Raw genomic sequence first — 20,591 nt, 5'->3', positions numbered from 1 at the left:
AGAAAAGTCTAGGTTACATATCCATTCATATTTTAGAATCAGAAAGAAAAATGCGACTAAGTCCAGGGAAAATTATTTTACGTATGAATGTACTTAAGCTAGAAATAGTCCAGACATTTCACACATCACTCTAATTTCCTATGAGTTTGACATTGATCTCATGACCATATCTGGCCAAATGGGAACTATAATCTCTAATTGGATGCCCTATGCGCAGAAACAAGGAAAGAATAATTATTGGCTAGTTTATGAAGAATTGTGACATAGGGGACAAATGTGGGTACACAAATGTCGTAAGTGTAAAGTAAGGATTTTATGGCTAGGACAAATAGAAAAAAAAAATAGGTCACAGACTTAAAAAAACAACTAAATCATATGTTCACAGCAACTAAAAAAAACAAGATTACTAGAGTGGTTAAAAAATAACTAAATGAAATCTGTAAGAAACTTACTGGAAATATAAGAATGTAGATAGCTTAAAGAAATATAAGCTGTATCTTTATCTGGAGACACAGCTGTACCATATGCAAAAATTTAATGATCTCTTACCTTAAAATGAGTGCATTTTGTGTACTTCACTCTCTGACTGTTGGACAGACAGGTTTTATTCAACATGTCTGGGTTGCTCAAAACCTGCATATTCCAAAGAAAGGCCTATCTATCTTCAGGAGTGACCCTCAGCCCACTCTTGGAAGATAACTTCTGAGCTTTTGAATATTCTGCCTGACATGAGAGTTTTGTATGCCTGAAGCTTTTGGCCTGGTAGTATTTAAAATGAATACCTGTTTTTGTACGCCTGAAACTTAGAGCCATGCTGTACCATTTTGACCAAATAAGTTTACCTAACAATATGATTTATGGTGGATGCATGTTTTTGTTCTGGGGTTGAAGAATGGGACAGTTAGAGCCTGAGGCCTGAGGTCATACAGGTGCTACATGCCTATGTGACTAAACCCCAATGAAAACCATGGACAGCAAGACGTGGTTAAGCTTCCCTGGTTGGCAACACCTTGCCAGTGTTGTCAGACGTTGTCGCTGGGAGAGTAAAGTGCATCTCTACATGGTTCTACCAATGGGGCAGACACCTAGAAGCTTGTACCTGTGTTCTCCTGGAATTTGACCATGTGTTTCTTCCCTTTGAGAACTCTGGTTTGTATCCTCTACAGTAATAAACTGTAAGCATGAGTATAATGGCTTTTTCTGAGTGTTTTATGTCCTTCTTACATATCATCAAGATTGTGGTTCACCTTTTCAATAAAAAGGTGAAAAAAGCGAAAAGATATAATGAAGAAAAGAAGTAAATGGTTTTAAAAGAAGATGTTAGAGAATTAAAGAAGACAAGACTCAACTATAGAGAACAAACTGATGGTTACCAGAGGGGAGTTGGGTGGGGGGATTAAGGAATGCATTTGTTGTGAGGAGCACCAGGTGTGTTATGGAAGGGTGGAATGACTATACTGTACACCTGAATATTTACACTGTATGTTAACTGGAATAAAAACTCTAAAAAAAGAAAAGCAATTTATTTATTTATGTCCTTAAAGCATTATTAAAGCAAGGAAGAATTTAAAATCTATGGAGTCCATAGTTCTAATAGGTCTTTGCAAAAGGTTTATGACAGGGATGGGTGTGAGTCATGTACCAAAGTAATTTAGAAAGGAATAAATGATTTCTAAAGGACAAAAATAATAATAGGCATGATTGAAGAGACTGATTTAGAGTTTCTTTGAATATCAGCCTTTAGTTATAGAAATCCTGCTTTGTTCTTACTAGGAACAGAATAAAAGTCTATTTAGTTTCCAAAATACCAGCTAAAAATATATGTATCTTTGTCATCTCATGTTTAGTCTCTGATGAATTAGAACAATCCATTCACCAAGTATTCACTAAGTATCACTTAGGTTGTTATTTTGTCGTGCCATTAAGTATACTCAACTTAGTGCACTCAGTTGAAGCATGCAAGGGAAAATAGGTTAGGACTGCTGACTTCAAGATTCATTGTCTGTTTGGGAAAATAGACATGCAAATGCATAGGTCTGTAATTGAAGTATCAGGAACTTTGGTGACACAAAGAAGCAGCATCTACTTCTACCAAGAAATCAGAAAGGAAGTTACTAGAAAAATAGGTGATGATGCATGTACATTGGTTCTATTTGTCCCTTGATAACGTATGGGTGAGCCACTAGGAGTCCTAGGAATGAGACCCATTCATTATCAATGACTGACCTGAAGGAAATCATACCAAATACAGTGGCCTCCTACAGCATTTTTCTGGCATAAACTTATGGTGTTTAAAGTGGTGGCAACTTAGATAATAACAGAATAGAATTAACAAATAGAAGTGATGCTCAAATTTATGTATCAGTGTACATTTCAATAGCTTTCTCCCTTCATGCAGGTTTAAGAGTTATAAGGAACAAAAATATTATTACACAAAGCAGATCCAGATACTAATATACTTGTTTACAAAGCCAAGTATGGGCATATGGTTTCCAGGAAGCCAGAAGAAACAAAAAACTTTATTTAAAAAAAATAAAACTTTTCAGTATCATCACATTATTTTACCATACTCCAGAACTGTACTAGGTAAAGGAAACATAAAATTAAACAAAATAGATATGGTTCCTATCTTCAGAAAATCACACATAGTGGAGGAAGCAGAAAACTTAAAAAAGCAATTATAATACATTATGTATTATTGCATGAGAAGGGCCATGACCTCCATAGACTGGGAATAATTACAATATTACTAAAATATGTAGCAGTAAAATAAAGCAATTATCAAAACTAACCTAAATAGGGCATAAGTCCCTAGGAAATTCTCCAGAAGACTAAACACTTAAAAATGGGGCTCATTCTATGATTATATTCAATTTTTCATCTCTTCCATATGCTTTATATATATTTTAAAGCAGGAAGGTCAACGAGACTTCCCTCGAGAGCACCAGCTAAGCTCTATTTGTACATATCATCAGAGAGACAATGCTGTCACGCAGATGGCCCCCTGGTCTGGGCAGCTTGACGAAAGTGCCTTTGTGTTCCTAATTAACTAGTGAACAACTGTGCCAATTGTTTTGATACATTCTAAACCTTCTGTTCTCAGACTTTTGATGAGCTGTTTATTCAGGAGCAATACCTGCCTGCTTTATTGGCCCCAGCACACCACTTTTAAAGGGCAGAACTGTAGTGAGATTGACAAGGATTCCTCATTTCCAAGAAAGATCATCAGGAAGCACTAACCATATTCAGGTAGTCTACTTTAGATCTCACTGACGAAAGGATAAAGTCCACGATTATAGAGTGCAAATATTTTCTGGCAGTAACTCAATAGATCTAGAGCTCACAGTTCAGTAATGAGGTGCCACACCAACTCCTTTGATTCTGGGATTTCCCAAATCGGTAGCAGTGCTTAAAGAAGCAAGGTTTCTAGGATCTTAACTCTTGAAAAGATTAGTAGTAAATTAGATGCTGACATGGAGAGTAAATTAGAACATCAAGTGATACTAGATTAATAAATGTTAAAGAGTATGCTAAGTTATATTTAGCATACAAAAGGAAAGCTAAATGTTAATAAAGCCCAGAGTCCCAGACCACTTTTATGCTTATAAATGTGTGAAATGTAATGGGAGGGACAAATGTTAGCTTTTTAAAAATTTACTGGACTGAATGTAACGTAGACAGTTTTGAGGCCATGTGATAAATGGCCTTTTCCATTTATGGGTCCATCAGTTTTTTTTTTAAATGACATTTTTTCAAAATTAAAAATTACAAATCCTCAGGTATATATTTGGGAAGGCTCTTTGTAGGTCAGAAAGCTGGAGTTCTACATCAGGACTAATGGTTATGATGAAGAAGGAAAGAAGTGATAACAATGTCTAATCCTAAAACAGATTTGAAAAGTAGTCAATGTGTTTCATCTTAATAAAGGAAAATGTTCAAATCAAGATATCTCAACCTTGTCCCTATTGACATTTGGACTGGATAATTCTTTGTTGTGGGGGATGGTCCTGGGCATGGGAAGATGTTTAGCAGCATCCCTGAAATCTTATGTCTAGATACCAGTAGCACTCACCCTCATCGTTACAATGAAGAATGTCTCTAGACATTGCAAACTGTCATCAGGGCAAATTTGCTTAAGAACTACTGTTTCAATTAGAGACAAAGGACTTCTAGTCTGCTGTATAAGATGGTGCAGAATTTAAAGACAACAGATGACTGAAGGAGAACTTGGAAATGTAGTAAGAAGGGAAACTGTTTAGGGCTCCCAAGACTAGAGGAAAAATATAGCAACATGACTTGTAAAATTCCAACCAACAGAAGAAAACAATCCAGGTCCATGCTTTTCATCCCCTGACCAAAGAACTAAAGGTAGGTAAGGTAAATTCATTTCTTTCCAGGATCCAGTGAGGGTCCCACCATCAACACAATGCTATTCCTGTAGAACTGGCAAGGAGGATCACAGATTCCTTCATTTGCAATGCTGACAGTCAGACAGCAGGGAAAGAGCTCTCCATCTGTATTAGGCTTGAGTCTCCCCTCACCCCACTTACTTAGTGACACTACATGGAAGGGGGATAGCAGGACACCACTGGCTGGTGCCCAGCAAGCTTCTGGCTCATTATTAGAATGGAGATGATAGCAAATAGAATCTGTGAATTTAAGGACAGAGCAATGAAATTTGCCCAAACTGAACAACAGAGAGAAAAATAGACTGAAAAAACTCAAACAAAACAAAACAAAAAACACAGAGCCTCAGGGATCAGTGGAAGCATATCAAAAGATGCAACATGAGGGGTGCCAGGGTGGTGCAGTTAGTTAAGCGTCTGACTCTTAGTTTTGGCTCAGGTTGTGATCTCAGGGTTGTGAGACTGAGGCCCACATTGGTCTCCATGCTCAGTGTGGAGACTTTTTGGGATTCTCTCTCCCTCTCCCTCTGCCCCTCCCTGCTGTGTGTGTTCTCTGTCCCTCTCTGTCTTTCAAAATAATAAAAATAAATCTTAAACCAAAAAAAACAAAAAACAAAAATCACAGCAGCAGCAACAACAACAACAACAAAAAAATGATGCAACATGAGTATCCCTGGAAGCCCAGAAGGAGAGGAGAAATGGAGTGAGGCTGAAAAAGGATTCAAATAAATTATGGCTGAAACTTCCCAAATTTGTTGAAAGACATAAATCCATATATTCAAGAAGCTGAGCAAACCCCAACAGGGTAAGGTCAAAGAAATCCATACCAAGATACATCATAATTAAACTTGGAAAAACTAAAGACAACAACAATAAAATCTTGAAAGAAGCCAGAGAAAAATAACACATTACTTATAGGGAATTGTATTAAAATAATAAAAGTTTCTCATTGAAAACCAAGGAGACTGGGGTGCCTGGGTGGCTCAGTTGGTTAAGTGTTTGACTCTTGATTTTGGCTCAGATCGTGATCTCAGGGTCCTGAGACTGAGCCCTGAGTCAGGCTCTGATTCAGGAGTCTGCTTGAGAGCCTCTCCCTCTGCCCCTCCCCTGGTGCTCTGTCTCTCTCTCAAATAAATAAATAAGATAAATCTTAAAAAACAAAACAAAACAACAACAACAAAAAAACAAACCAAACCAAACCAAAACAAAAAAACAAGGAGACTGGACTTCTGGGGAAGAGAGCAGAATAGGAGGATCTTAAGCTTACCTCATCCCCTGGATACACCTAGATAATATCCACATGAGTGTAAATAAACTAGAAAATGACCCAAAGTCCAGCAGAGCAGGATCCCCACAGCTAACCATAGAGAAGAGTTCACATCAAAGAGGGTAGGAAAGGCAGAAATGCAATTGGGAACCAAACAGCCCCTTGAGACTATTCATGGGAACAAGCAGAGAGAGGGGAGAGGAGCAGAGCACCTACCAGGTACACGAGACACCCAAGGCACAGGAGACCGTACTGGGAAGATGAATCCCCATAACATTTGGCTTTAAAAACCAGAGAGGTTAACTTTGCAAGTTCTTATATTCAGTAACACTTAACACCTGGAACTTTAAAAATTTGCAGGCTTAGCTCTGCTAAACTGAATGCCCACCCTTAAAGAGACAGAAAGAAAACCAGTCCCAGTCCACTGAGATACAGCATAGAGGCAGCAGTTTGAGAAACACCTGGAGTATGCGGGAAGGAGGTTTACTAATTTCAGAATGTGTGCTGGAGGAACAGGGATCTTTAGGAAACTATTCAAATAACAAAAGAGCTGGCAAGCACCCTTCCCCTATCCTGCCCCCTCCCCTCCGGAATAGATACATAACTATGTTTATTATATGTTTATTATTTACAATAACTAGAATATGGAAGCAATTCAAGTGTCTATCAGTAGATGAATGGATAAAGAAAATAATGAAATATTGCCATTTGCAATGACATGGATAGATCTAGAGGGTATAATGCTAAGTGAAATAAGTCAGAGAAAGATAAATAGCATATGATTTCACTCATATGTGGAATTTAAGAAACAAAACAAACTAAAATGAGACGAATAAAAAAAACAGACTCTTAAATATTATAGAGAACTATTGGTTACCAGAGGGAAGATGGGTGGGAACATGTGTGAAACAGGTAAAGGGAATCAAGAGTCACTTATAATGAATCAAGAGTCACTTATAATGATGATGACCTCTGAGTAATATATAGAATTGCTGAATCACTATACTGTACACCCAAAACTAATATATAACACAGTACATTAATTATACTGGAATTAAGAAAAAACATAGAACCAAACCAAAAACCATGGAGACCATGAGGATGTGCCATAACACTTTTTAAGTGCTTAAAGAACTATGAACAGTCAATTCTATATTTGGGAAATCCTATATTTGGGAAATTCTATACTTGGAAAATTCTATATTTGGGAAATATATTCTGGTATTAAGATGAATAAATAAATAAAGATGAAATAAAGACGAAAATAATTTTAAGAAAGAAAACTAAAAGAAATATACTAGTATATCTACCCTATAAAAAAAGCTAAAAGATGTTCTTTCCACAGAAAGGAAATGATAAAATGATGAAATAATCTTAAAGCATCAGGAAAAAAGAACAACAGAAAGAGAGGGAAGTGGGTCAATATAATAAATTACAGATACATTATGGTATGAAACATAGAACGGTGGAGGAATTATTTTAAAGGCATTGCATAGTCCAAATTTAGAGAATGAGATTATGTTTGAAAGCTAGAAATGTCTCTTTGTAGATGCTGTAAGAGATATCCTAATGTTTTCAGGATGGAGCTTAGTTATTTGCCTTCCATTAAATCACCAAAAAAAAAAAAAAAAGAGAACATTTGATTTCTTATTTCTCAGGAAGAACTGAATGAACCAAAGTCTAACCAGCTGAAGACTCCACTAGAACTCCAAAGCATTACCCATTGAGAGACTGGAAAGACATTTGTAGACAACACAGTTTGGTGCAGAATAAATAGGGAAATGAGGTATATAAGTCGACAGTTGGTTCAAGAATTATGTAATAATAATTATAATGAGCGGCATATTCATCTTTGTGTTTCAGGGATTTTGTAATTGTCTTCATTTCTAAAAAGTGTATTTTATTTCTGAGTCAATCTTGGCTCCTCAAACCCTCTTCCACATTCTGACTATATCACAGGAGGGCTGATACTCCTGTATACTCATGTCATGTTAGTTCAATCAATGGGAACCACTGGTGGGAATTTATGTGGGGGGGGAAGAAACTAGGGAAATCCTTCCTCCCTCTCTGACTCAGATGGTTTCTCCAGCAGATCCTGCCCCTGTGTCTCTTCTTGGTTGTAGCTCCCTCTGTGTTCTTTTGATGCTATTAGCTCACTTGGGGTAACTTTGGAAACTAGGCTCCCTTTTATTGCCCTTGAACCTAAGATGGTGGTGGTTTCCTGCTGTTGTTAATCTGTCCCTGTTTGACTTGCAGATACTCTTTCACCTGTGAAACTAATTCCTGAATTCTCTCTGTTTAACCAAATTGATTTTTGTTTATTGACAGATATACCTCAAAATCATGAATTAGAGAGCAGAACAAAACTAGAGGTCATTTAGTTCAATTCTATATGTTGTAACACATAATTATTATTTTTGTTGTTCTTTTGACATACATATAAGTAAAAGCTAAAATGAGTAAGAATTTTTTGGAGTAAAAGAAAAAAAAAGAACATGATCCACTATTTTTCTATGCTGGGATAAATTTGACTCTTAAGCCCAAATTCAAATTCCTTGAGAATGGACTCATCTTCTTCCAGGGTTCAGGATCTCTGATGCCTGAAATATCTATACCAAATTTTTCTAAGGATCTTAGGGACTCTTCATCATTCCCAGACCATCCCATGCCCACATCTCAGATTGTCTGACTTCAACAAACCCAAGAGAGATATTTTGTTATCATGAATTAATTTGTTATCACGATTAGTAACTAAAGTGCATAATGGCTACTTTTGATATCGTTCATTTTCTAAATAGATTAAAGCATTAAATTTTCAAAATATTCCTAAATGAACTATTTTGAAAACTATGACTAAATAAACTAAATGTGAAAAGAGATTTTGAGGGCATGAGCTACCTAAGTTTGACTACAGAATCTGGGAGCTCCACATGGTACTGGGACAGGGAGAAGCTGACAAAAGTAGTAGCAAGACTGCCAACATGAAAATTAGTGTAACAAGGTCATTTACAGACATGGGTTTGTGAAAAGTTCTTAGTGAATGAAAGAACTACATTAGGAAAAATAAGAAACCATACAATAAGCTACAGAAAATGCTTTAAAAGATAGCATTCAAAATGCTCCCAAGATGACTCGTACCTCATGAATAAATATCAGGATAGCTTTTGATACCTTTAGGACTATTCATCTCTATGTCCCAGTCTTCGGGATCCATAGGAAAAGAAAGAGCAAGAGTAACCGAGGAACAGGTGAAATTCCTTTGGTCAATTCTCCAGTGAGATCTGTTTCTCTTTTCCTCCCATTTTCTTGGGGACTTCTAGATCCCCCGGATTGCTCTTCTTATCCTCCCTCCTCTGTGCTGCAATCTTTTGTTAGCATTTACTCTGTTTGAGCCTCCTCTTCTTGAAAAACCTCAAACCTCTTCCTTGAACATACATTCTCATACAGCTTCCAGCTGCTTCCTCTCACAAGCAAATTTTATTGAAGACATTTGTTTCAGTTGATTTCTCCCTTTCCTTGCCTCCTATTTCCTCTACTACCCCCTGTTGTCTAGATTCCTTCCCTGTCATTTCTATTAAACTGTACATGGTATCTCTTGGTTACAAAATTCATTGAGCACTTGAGTGTCCCTACCTTACTCAAACATTTGGAAGTATTTGGTGTCATTGACCGATCTCTAGTTCCTGAAATGCTTTTGCCTTTGGTTTCCATGATATGATATTTCCATTTCTTCTTAGATTTCTTTGAGAGAACTTTTACTTCTGTCTATCTTGTTGTTGGTTCACAAACTAGCCTCAGTACACAGAGGGCACAGAGAGAACCAAGAAGGGGCAGACCACGCCAGACTGGTGGATGGCAGTTTTAATAAACAAGGGAACACACTAACCAGGCTTGTCTTCCACAGCTGCAAGAAAAGTAGACCTCTGCCCCACCCACCAGAATCTTAAAAAGGGCCTTAACTGGGTTCAACCATATATACTGTCCAGATAGTCTCAACAGTACATTACCATCTCAAGGTTGTGTCCTTGGGGCAGCATGTAGTGTGGGGAAGGCAAGCAGATTATACATTTCAGAGATGGGGAGAGAGGGTGAAGAGCCTCTGCGGGGTCCAGCTTGCAGGTTAACCTGAGGCCATGTCCTCTGGATAAACCTCCAACACCTGTAATTGCTGATGTTACTCCCAGTTCAATATGTTGTTGTTGTTGTTGTTGTTTTTCCTCTTTTTCTGGGTAGTTTACCCAGTTATTATCTACTGACTGCTGAGTTGTTATGTACACACTAATTCATCTTCTACATCCCAAACCAAACTTATCCCAAACAAAACTTCTCACAAACTTCGTTCCTTATTTTCTATCACCTTCTTATGTTGCTATAAAAAATACATAAATTCAACTACCTAAACAGAAACCCATACATAATAATTGACTCCTATTTCTCCTTCTCTCTTCAATTATCAAGTATCTGGTTTCAACTTTGATAACCTGGATATAGTACTGTCCATTCTCTCTAATCCATCACTCTAGTTAGAGACATCATTATCTTTTACCTGAATTCAGCAAACATCTCTGCCCCAGCCACCTTTATCCAGCTTTGCTCTCCTCTTATCTTTTGTTTTTCTTCACCCTGCAGAGACAATGCTCTCCCCCAAACATGAATATGATTTAATTTTCAAGCCTTATTTAATTATATCTTGATTCTAAGTCTTTTAATTCATGAGTAGGTTGTTTCATGAATGCATTTCAGATAGTTCAAGTATTACTACACTTATTTGTATATTTGTACAAATGTCATAAATACATATATAAATATATATTCAGAGATTAAATGCATATGAGAACATTTATATTTTATGTAAACAAAAAACCCTCATGACTAACAAAATTAAGTCATATTAACATTATGAAGTATTGTCTAAAGAAAACATAATTTTAAGTATAAAATGTAATCATCAATGCCTTTTTCTGTTCCTTAAAGCAAGTCATGGGAGCAATACTTCCAGAAATAGTTTGAATCTAAGATGGCTTTTTAAAATGCTGTCATTCTCCATTTATTCAGGCCATTTGATTTCTCCTTCCCTCCCAAAAATATCTTACACAAAAATTCCCCCAAATCTTTTCCTATTAACTAAAATTTAGCCTAATCAAGCCCAACCAGCTGAGCATCTTCTCTTGGAACACAAGTTAAAGGGAGAGCAGGTGTCACCAAGAGTAACTCAAGCCAATGGGAACCAAAGCCAACAGCTCATGCTGACATGGATATCCCAGCCCGTCTACAGAGAGGACAACAGTGGAGAGAACAGTACAGCTTCCCCTTTCCATCACTCAGGAAGGTGTTTCTCTGTTTCTTTCAGCCTTGCTTCTCAGTTCTGTGTTCCATTTCTCAGTGATTCCCATCCTTGACCTTATGATTCTTCTGTCATGTCCTAAGACTCTCTAGTTGATTTCACCTTTTCACAAATGTAACATTTGGTGGATCCTAGTGCATGGCCTTTAAATAACCTTTTTTTTTTAATTTTTTTTTTTAATTTATTTGACAGAGAGAGCACAAGCAGAGGGAGAGAGAGGGAGAAGCAGGCTCCCCGCTGAGCAAGGAGCCCGATGTGGGACTCGATCCCAAGACCCTGGGATCATGACCCAGGCCAAAGGCAGCTGCTCAACCGACTGAGCCACCCAGCTGTCCCTGAATAACCTTTATTTGCCACACAAATGTACTTGCCTTTCCCAATTGATTATTATTTTAAAAACATTTCCCAGTACCTGAATCAAACATTTTTGCCCAAGCTTTCTTTTTTTTTCTCCTAGTAAAATACTGTTTACTCAATATGTAACACCCTTCCTGTCCTCCTTATACAGTTTCATCCTCTAGGCTACAACTTGGTGTGCCAATCTTTTACTCCCATCTGTAGGCAAGTTAAAAAAAGATATCTTCACTGTATCACTGAAGTCTTTCTTGTTCATATCCTTGTATCAAGTCTATACGATAGAGTGGGCCACTTAGGATTACAGTGACTGATTTGTGTACTGGGTACTGACATTAATGGGAAATTTTATATTCTACAATTACATTTTCCAAGTAGTACTTCCATTGTTGTAAATAATATCAACCCCAACTAATAAGAAATGGAAGGGTATATACAGTACTTTCCCAATACACTATTTTCCAAAGTTAAATATGGATATTTTATGAAACCGTGTTTGCTTTTTTGGATAAGCTGTTCCAGATAATGTTCATAAGAATTTTTTCCCTCAATTGATAGTTTCTGACCTACTAACAGGCAGGATTAAAGTCTGGTTGGGGTTGGGGTTGGTTTGTCATTTAAACTCTACTAAAATTCTTATCTGAACTGATTTCTCCATCTCTAAGGTTTTTGGTCTCCATTGTCCTTTTAATTGTGCTTTTTACAATAAAATAAATACTCATATTTTGATCAGAGCAGATATTATAAAAATGAGCATAACTCAGAATCAGAACCATGGATAATTTAGAGGTTACATATCTTACTTCTTAACAACACAACTGACACAATGACATGGAATGAAAGGATTAGAAACAAGCTTATTTGGTGAGTTTATTACCTCTCAGAATTCTTGGTTTAGTTATATAAAAACAAAACAAAAAAACTCTCAAGATGGAAACATTTTGTTCTTTTCCTAAATATCTCTGGGATTGTGTGAGCTACATTTGTGCCTTGTAGACCACAGCTTTGGATCAACCTGGCCTGATTAAGTTTTCTCAGAAATAAGGGACCAAAAAGAATCATGACCATGACCTCAAAATTTATGTCAGAAATGGGAAAGCTTGTTTTAAAAATCCTGCCATTGTAGCCTTCTTCATATGCAAACAATCTTTGTTTAGAACTTGTGTTGTATCCAGTGACCCACCTATGGGGGGACGCGCATCTGCACTTTTGAATTTAAGCATCTTGTGTGCATTAGTTTCCTAGGGCTGCCAAAACAAATTACCACATACTGGGTGACTTAAAACAACAGAAATTTATTATCTCACAGTCCAGAAATTCAGAAGTCCAAAACCAAGAAATTGCAAGTTTGGTTCTTTCTGGAGGCTCTGAACGAGAAACTGTTCTATGCTTTTTCTCTTAGCTTCTGGTAGTTGCCCGTGGTCCATGGTGTTCCTCACCTTTCAGATGCATCACTCCATCCGTGTTTCCATCTTCATATAGCATGCTTCCCCGTATGTCTGTGTATCTTCACATGGCCTTTATAAGGACATCAGTCATGGGATTTAGGGCCTACCTTAATCCAGTATTACTTCATCTTAACTAATTATACCTGCAAAAGCCTATTTTCAAATAAGGTCACATTCTGTTGTTCCAGATGGGCATAATTTGGGCTGGGCAGAGGGGGACACTATTTAACCCAGTACACCACATTACCTACTTTGATCAATAAAATGTGAGCAGAGCATGTTGTATATTCTGGGTTTAAGTTTTAAGTGCTGTAAGTGTTAACACTTTGTTTGCCATGCTTTCTTACTTTTCTCCTGACTCTACCAATGTATTTAAATGGAATCTCCATCAGCCCAGAGAAGAGCCTCTGCAGTGACATCTGATGTAACAGGTCTCATGTATGAGATATAGACATTATTGTTTTAAAACTCGGAGGTTTTCAAGTTTGTTTGTTTTTTTTCTTTCACAGAATAATTGGCTATAATGACTGATAAAAAAGAAAAGATAGTACTGGATCAGAGGTGCTTCCTTAACAGACAACTTGGAATATCTGGCACTAGCTTTGAAGCCGGTTATTTGGTAGCAAGGGAATTTTTAGAGGCTAGAAATATGCTGATGCATGTCATGTAATAATTCAATATTTAGAAAAAGTATCATATGTGATAACTTAGGGGGCAGGTAGTGTACCTACTAAACTTTATCCTGAAGAGGTAAAAAACCAATGGTAGTAGCATGTTGTCTTGTAAGTTGCACTTGCCAGAAAAATGCAAGAGAGATGAGCTCAGAAAAGACCTAGCTATTTTGAAAGGAGAATTTAAAGAAAACAGAGAGAATACAGAGTCAAATGACTTTCTGTGTTGCAAGTTTAACTGATACTCATCTTTACTCGTTATATATATACAACGGACAAAGCAACTGAATAAAAAAGGCCAATTATAACTCAGGCTTAATATCAATATCGGGGTGCAGTTATCACACTCATTTAAGAAAAACTCCTAATGCATATAATTTTCCCAGCAAATTCTTTCAGTTGGAAAAATACAGCTTAGAGAAAAGAGAAAAACAGCATTCCTCTCCTATGGAAGCACAATAGGCTTAAGTTGTCCAAATTAAATCCGGGGAAAGAGACATGGTTTCAGAAGAATTGGTGTGTCTATTTTCACATGAGACTCACAGCAGTCAAAAAGACAAGAAAACAATTAACTTTCTGAGAGAATTGTACAGACAAACAAACCATGGACTTAAAATCATTGTGGGTTTTTTTGATAGTTAAAACAAAGGCTGACCTCCCCAAATTCTATAGACAAGAGGCAGAGATGACCAGCTACAAAGAATTTCATATAATATCATTACAAATCTCACCTTCTTATTGGCAAAATCAAATCATCCTAGAAAATTATCCATTAATTGTAGCTGTAAATAAATTTAGCTAAACATAAAAACTCTTCATTATTTTTGCAATACAAAAATGCATCATATTGTCTGGTAGTTATTGGTATTTATTGATTATTTCTAATATATATAACATAAGAATAAATATACATACTTCCTTTTATCTATGTTTTCCTGTAATTGGAGAAGCAGTAAGCTAACAATGGTCACAGATTTAAACATTTGCCAGAATTTAAATCTTTTGTATTTTTGGCTCACTTCCACAAGAGATAGTGTAGTATGAAAAAATTTTTAAATGTCTTTCAAAATGCAAATTTAGAGGAAATTTAAAAAAAAAGGAATCTTTCTATCTTTTAATAAGCTGGAGATTAAAGCAATGTTTTTCATTTTCTAGGGTTTTTTTTTTTTTTTTCCCCACTAGAAAACATTGTTTCTCTTCAAAGCATGATCTAATTTTAGCAGCAGGTACATTAGAATATTTCAGGTGGGACATTTACGTAAATAATGTCCACAATACAAACTTGAATATGTTATTTCATGTTGCTAAGACTGATTGAATCAGGCTGTGAGCCCCACTCTTCCTCACAGCAGTAGACATAGTAAGAAAACAGAAGACAATGCGGGGGGCACAAAACACAAGGCTGTGTGTCACATTGTGTATAAAACCAGGTAAATCTGATCTCAGAACAATGCATACTTTTGATATGCAGTTCTAGCTACTCTAGTAGGGGAAAGCAATTCAGTAATAAAAGTAGAAAGCAATGGAAGGAGTAAATATCAAAGAAATAGAAAAAACAAGGTGTGGTTTATGGTTTAAATAAAAAATCTGTTCAGACTACATTTTGAACGTTCAGAAAACAAGTAAGCTAAACACAGCTATATGTTTTCTTGTCAAAACAATGGTATGAAATCCATCAGTATTAAATGGGTACATCTGTGCGCATGATTGTACTTTTGTAATACTGGTAACTCTGAAGAGTGCCTTTGACATTATTTCAAGCTAGAATCTGTGATAGGATTGTTATGTCAATTATGAGTAGTTTATCAAGTAATGAATTACTTAGCCATAGAAGTGGAATCACATTCAACAAGCATGCTCAACAGTTTAAAGTAAGCTTAAAAATGAATCAGGAAAAAATTCAGTACAAGTGACAAGAACTGTTTGCAGAACTGAAGAGAAATGTAGAATGTATTTAAAATTTACATTTTAAAAGTTATGCTTAATGTGTTTTGCCTATAAAAATGATTATATTTTAACATAAAGTTACAAATTATATATTATTAATAACAAATACCTTACCTTAATGTCTCTACATTCCCAATTTTGTCACATAATAATGAGATCATGAAATTATTCATACATTAAAAGAAAAAAAGAACAAAAGATGTTTATTGATTCCTTTCTTCCATACCACAAGCACTCTGCTAGAGAGGGAGTAATAAAGTACTATTTATACCACTGGGGCATTACATAGTAGTAGCCACAGAAGACAAGTAAACAGATTACAGCGTATGAAAAGTGGTATTAGAAGAGTGTTAGGAAATCTCTCATACTGAGTCTAACCACAGACAATTCCTGAGAGGGGACTGGAGTACAAGTTGCTTATTTGGTTAGTGATCTTAAGAAACACCAGTAGGTCAGGGAGCAAGTGACACAGAAAATGGAGAAAAGACAACACAGGTGGTACCAAAGGGCAGGGCACTGTTTGTGTCACCAAGAGATTGTATGGTATGCCTAAGGTTGCTCACTGCAGTGTCAATACTTGTCCTTGGTTAGGGTTTCTCAAGGACTTCAAATGCTCTGTGGCATTTCAGCCAGGCCAGCACTTGCGAGTGCTTGCAATAACACATAGCTAGATGGTATAGGGCCCATGAGAGAGGTAAGGACATGGACAGGATGGTACCAGAGTCTGTTATAGAAGTATACCAAAATGCGTCTGCCCCCAAAGAAGAATGGGGTAGGGGGAGAACAGGATGTTCCTTCCAATATAAAACTAAATGATTCAACTTCTAAAAGTTAAGTAGGATTTAGCAAGAAGAATGATGTAGGGAAAATACCAAAAACAAACAAACAAACAAACAAAAGTCAAAGTGCAGCATGTCACCCTTAGAAGATTGGTAGTTTATTTAAAATTTTATTTCTTTTTGTTCCTGTGCTTGCTCTGAAAGAGGTAGATAGAAAAAGGAATGAATATTTTAAATTTTAACATAAGCCTTTCTGTTAGATTCTGGTTTAGTTTAGAAAGTTATCCTGAAAACTATAAGAGGACTGTGAAAATTTTAAAAAGAGCTCTTCTTTTAATCTTTCATTCATTTTTTTTTCTCTTTGTTCCCAAATATGTATCGAGCCAATACATATGTATTTCCATATTGAGAAATACATATTTCTCAATATGTATTTCCAAATATCTATTTCCCCTCTCTGTCACACCTTGTACTAGGTTCTAAAGATAAAATGTTTGCTGTCCCTGTGTAATTGGGGAAAAGACAAATCAGTAGTTCTCAACATAATCTTTTTTTTTTTTTTGAGGGTGGTTGCCGAAGAGCAGAGGGAGAGAGAGAGAGAGAGAATCTCAAGCAGGCTCCATGCTCACAGCAGAGCCCGATGTGGGGCTCTATCCTAAGACCCTGAGATCATGACCTGAGCCAAAATCAAGAGTTGGATGCTTAACTGAGTGTGCCACCCAGATGCCCTTCAATATAATGTCTTGTGTGGTATGCTAAGGCTGCTCAGGTTGCTGCCTGGTAGGCAGAAGATGTTAACAGCGTTTCTGTAATGGTTGAAGAGGGTTCCCCCAAAATTCATGCTCAACTGTAACCTCGAGATGTGACCTTATTTGGAAATAGTGTCTTTACATGTGTAATTAGTTAAGATGAGATTATACTGGGTTAGAATGGGCCCTAAATTCAATGACTGGTGTCCCTATATGATGGTTGTATGGAAACACAGACACAAACTGGGGGAAGAAGGCCATGTGGTGACAGAGACAAGGACCGGAGTGACTCAGCTACAAGACTAGACAGCCTAAGACCGTAGGCAACAACGAGAAGTTAGAAGAGAGGCATGGGATGACATTTTCTCCCTAGAGCCTTCAGAAGGACCTTGGCCCTGCCGACACCTTGATTTTGGACTCTAGGCTCTAGAATTATTAAAGAATATATTCCTGTTGTTTTAAACCACCCATTTGTGGTCTTTTGTTAGGTTAGCCCTGGGACTCTATTTTTTTTTTTTTAAAGATTTTATTTATTTATTTGAGAGAGAGAGAATGAGAGAAAGCATGAGAGGGAAGAGGGTCAGAGAGAGAAGCAGACTCCCTGCTGAGCAGGGAGCCTGATGTGGAACTCGATCCCGGGACTCCAGGATCATGACCTGAGCCGAAGGCAGTCGCTTAACCAACTGAGCCACCCAGGCGCCCCATTAGCCCTGGGACTCTAATAGAGCATCTAACTCAAACCTGAGGAAAGTTGAAGAGAATGTTTGGTTTGGGGAAGGAATATTTCAAACAAAATGAAGCAAGATGTATAAATATCCAGAAGGGAGGGAAATGATTTTGCTCTTGAATAACAAAAATATTTTTTTGTAAGAAGAAAACCTGAAGGTTAGGAGACTAAGCTAGGGAAGAATACAGGAACTATTTAATAAAGGCGCTTCTTGCTTGTAAGTCAAGTTAAGGAGGTTAGAAATTTATCTTCAGGGCAGTAGGGAGTCATCAGATATTCTTAAACAGGGAAAGCACAGAATCATACTTGAAGTTTATAAAAATCACTACAAGTGCATTATATTCTCCACAGGAGAATGGGCAGAAGAGGGGAAAACCTGATGGCAGAAATACCAGCCATGAGGTTATTTTAGAAATCCAGATGGAAAGTAATTATTAAATAAGGAAGGTGCTAGTGAGAAGGGAAAGATGTGGATAGATTTGAGAGACATTTATGAACAAGAATTTTTATAATTTGATGACTGCTAAAGTGTAAAGAATAAGGAAGAGAAAGCAGTCAAGGGTGATCAGGTATCTGCTTGGACCACTACGTGCAGTGATATTCGCTGATTTAGGACAAAGAGGAGAATGAGCCAGTGTATGAGAGAGAACCTATTTCAGGTTTGGACATATTGAGTTGAGCTGTCTGTGGGATATGCAAGTGAATACATCTAATGAGCTGCTGAATATGTGGGTCTGATGCTCAAAGGAGAGACATTTGTGGAAGAGAATTGGAAGGAAAAATTGATCAGGGAAACAATCAGATTAGTGCTGATGATTAGTGGAAACTAAATGATCAGTGGAAAAGGGTAATAGTGATGAGGACTTAGATGAGAGCAGAGATTAAAGAGATATTAATGAAGTGAAACACACAGGACTTACTGGAAAGAAGAATATTTCCAGAGGGAGGTATGGAAATACTGTTTTATTTGCAGAGACCCTTGAGCATATATGTATGTGAAGAGGAAAGAACCAGTAAAGATGGGCAGATTAAAAGTAAAGCTGAGTGAGATCCATGAGAATTAAGGGAATCAGATTCAGAAAACAGATTTGTTGTAAAGAATAATTATGAGCCACTGAGGCATCCTTGATACCTCAATGATTCTTGACCTAAGACACAGCCAGGATCTGCTCATTGACTGTGTATATAAAAGATGGCAGGCACCTTCAAGAAGATTGTATCTTCGTGTGCAAAATCAAAAGCTGTTCCATTTTTCTCTTTAGCAGCATCACTTAATAGTGGAGGTGAAGGATGATATTGTACTGTGAGGGCTGGAAAAAATTTGCAACATGGAAAGATGCTTAAATAATAGAAATACCTGTATAAATCTTCATAATAGCTTTTCTAACAGCTGGACTTGAGGTGTTTAATCACATATTCCTGGCCACTAGCAGGCTTTACACAGCCCATAGAGCTGGACTGGACTTGGTACTCACTACTTCATCCAGGAACTTTACAGAGATCACCAGGGGCATGAAAGTGAGGCACAGATTCCAGTTTTTAAACATATCCTGTGAAGAGAGAGAATACACAGGTGAAAACTGGGACATAGTTGAAGGTGTAGGATTTACAGGAGAAAGAGGGATGGGGATCTAATGGGTCTAATTTCTCTGTAAGGTACGAGCTAACCTTAGTTGCTGAGAATGAGAGTGATGGGAGTGGTTCATGGGTGGAGGAGGGTGAATTCTTAAAATAGCTCATTTGGCGCTAAACTAAAAAAAGTTGACGTGTAGAACACTGCAGTGCAATTTTGAAGACCTCATAATGATTTCTTAATATATTTGATCAGAACGGTAGTAGTTGCTGGTGGCGGTAGAAAGAGGTTGTGAATTACAAAACACTGAGTAGTTTAGATTTACGTTGCGATTCAGCGAACGAGTGGAGTCCGTTGCAGTTCTGATTGCTATTTGCAAATACACCGCTGGTCAAGGCCAGTGATCGCTCACATGGTCATTCAGAAACAATACCCTGTGAAATGATTCAGTATGAAAATGGCAGCTTTTTTTTGATTCCCTTTTGTTGCTCTTTACCTCTATATTCCCCCTTTAAAATATTTTTTCTTCCTTTCCCTCTTTTTGTCCTCCACTTTTTAATGTTTTTCTTTTTCTTCATTTTTATTTTCAGCCAGCATGTTGTTGTTGTTTTTTTTTTTTTTTTTACTTCTTGTAGACTCTACTTTTATTATATTTCAGATTTACATATTTGACATTTAAAAAGTCATGTAATTCATTCAGGCTTATAAGGAAAAGCAATTAACTTCTAGACTTACTATTCCTGTCCCAAGTTTCTTGACAATCAAATACTTCACCTGGTTTGAATCACTGCTTCTGGTTTTTATTTATTTAAAGTTTAGATGTTAACTCTTTTCTCCTAAGATGGCAGTTAAGGATTTAAATCTCTTGTGCCCACCACTCACAAGTACATTCCCCACTCTTTTTCCTCCTGACATAATTCTATCACAATTTCAATTACATCAAATTTTATTTAGGATTTGTAAGATGTTCACTATGTGAATATTGTTCAGAGCAGAAACAACTTTTTCCTGCCTTGCAAAATTTTACTGGAGTTAATAATTACCTAGATTTTTTTTGGCTGAGTTTTCTATGTACCCTAGCACTAACTCAGCACCAAATTTCTGAGATAAGTATATATTTCCTTTTAGGATGGTAGAACCCATCTAGTAATTTCCTAGTTCCATCTGTGTACCTTTGCCTATCTCAAACTGTCCATCTTTCTCTCCCAATGTATGCTGATAATCTCAAACTCTGACAGCTCTCAGTTGATGTTTCTTTCAACATCAGCTTGGAGATTCTATTTGTTTCTTTCCTGTTATATATTCTGCTTTGGCAGCCATCTCCTA

General features: G+C 36.9%; 1 long non-coding RNA gene across 1 annotated transcript in view; it reads right to left on the bottom strand.

Moving 5' to 3' along the window:
* Positions 1-15,651, bottom strand: part of LOC113919345 — a 130,022-nt gene extending 114,371 nt beyond the window's left edge. Inside the window, exon 1 of the long non-coding RNA XR_003518961.1 lies at positions 15,552-15,651. This is a non-coding gene — a long non-coding RNA (uncharacterized LOC113919345). The remainder of the gene's footprint in view (positions 1-15,551) is intronic.
* Positions 15,652-20,591: the final 4,940 nt, after the last annotated feature.

The sequence above is a fragment of the Zalophus californianus genome, chromosome 3, assembly GCF_009762305.2.
Source record: "Zalophus californianus isolate mZalCal1 chromosome 3, mZalCal1.pri.v2, whole genome shotgun sequence".
Taxonomy (NCBI): Eukaryota; Metazoa; Chordata; class Mammalia; order Carnivora; family Otariidae; genus Zalophus; species Zalophus californianus.
The sequence above is the reverse complement of the archived record's forward strand: the minus strand, read 5'-3'. Positions and strand labels throughout refer to the sequence as shown.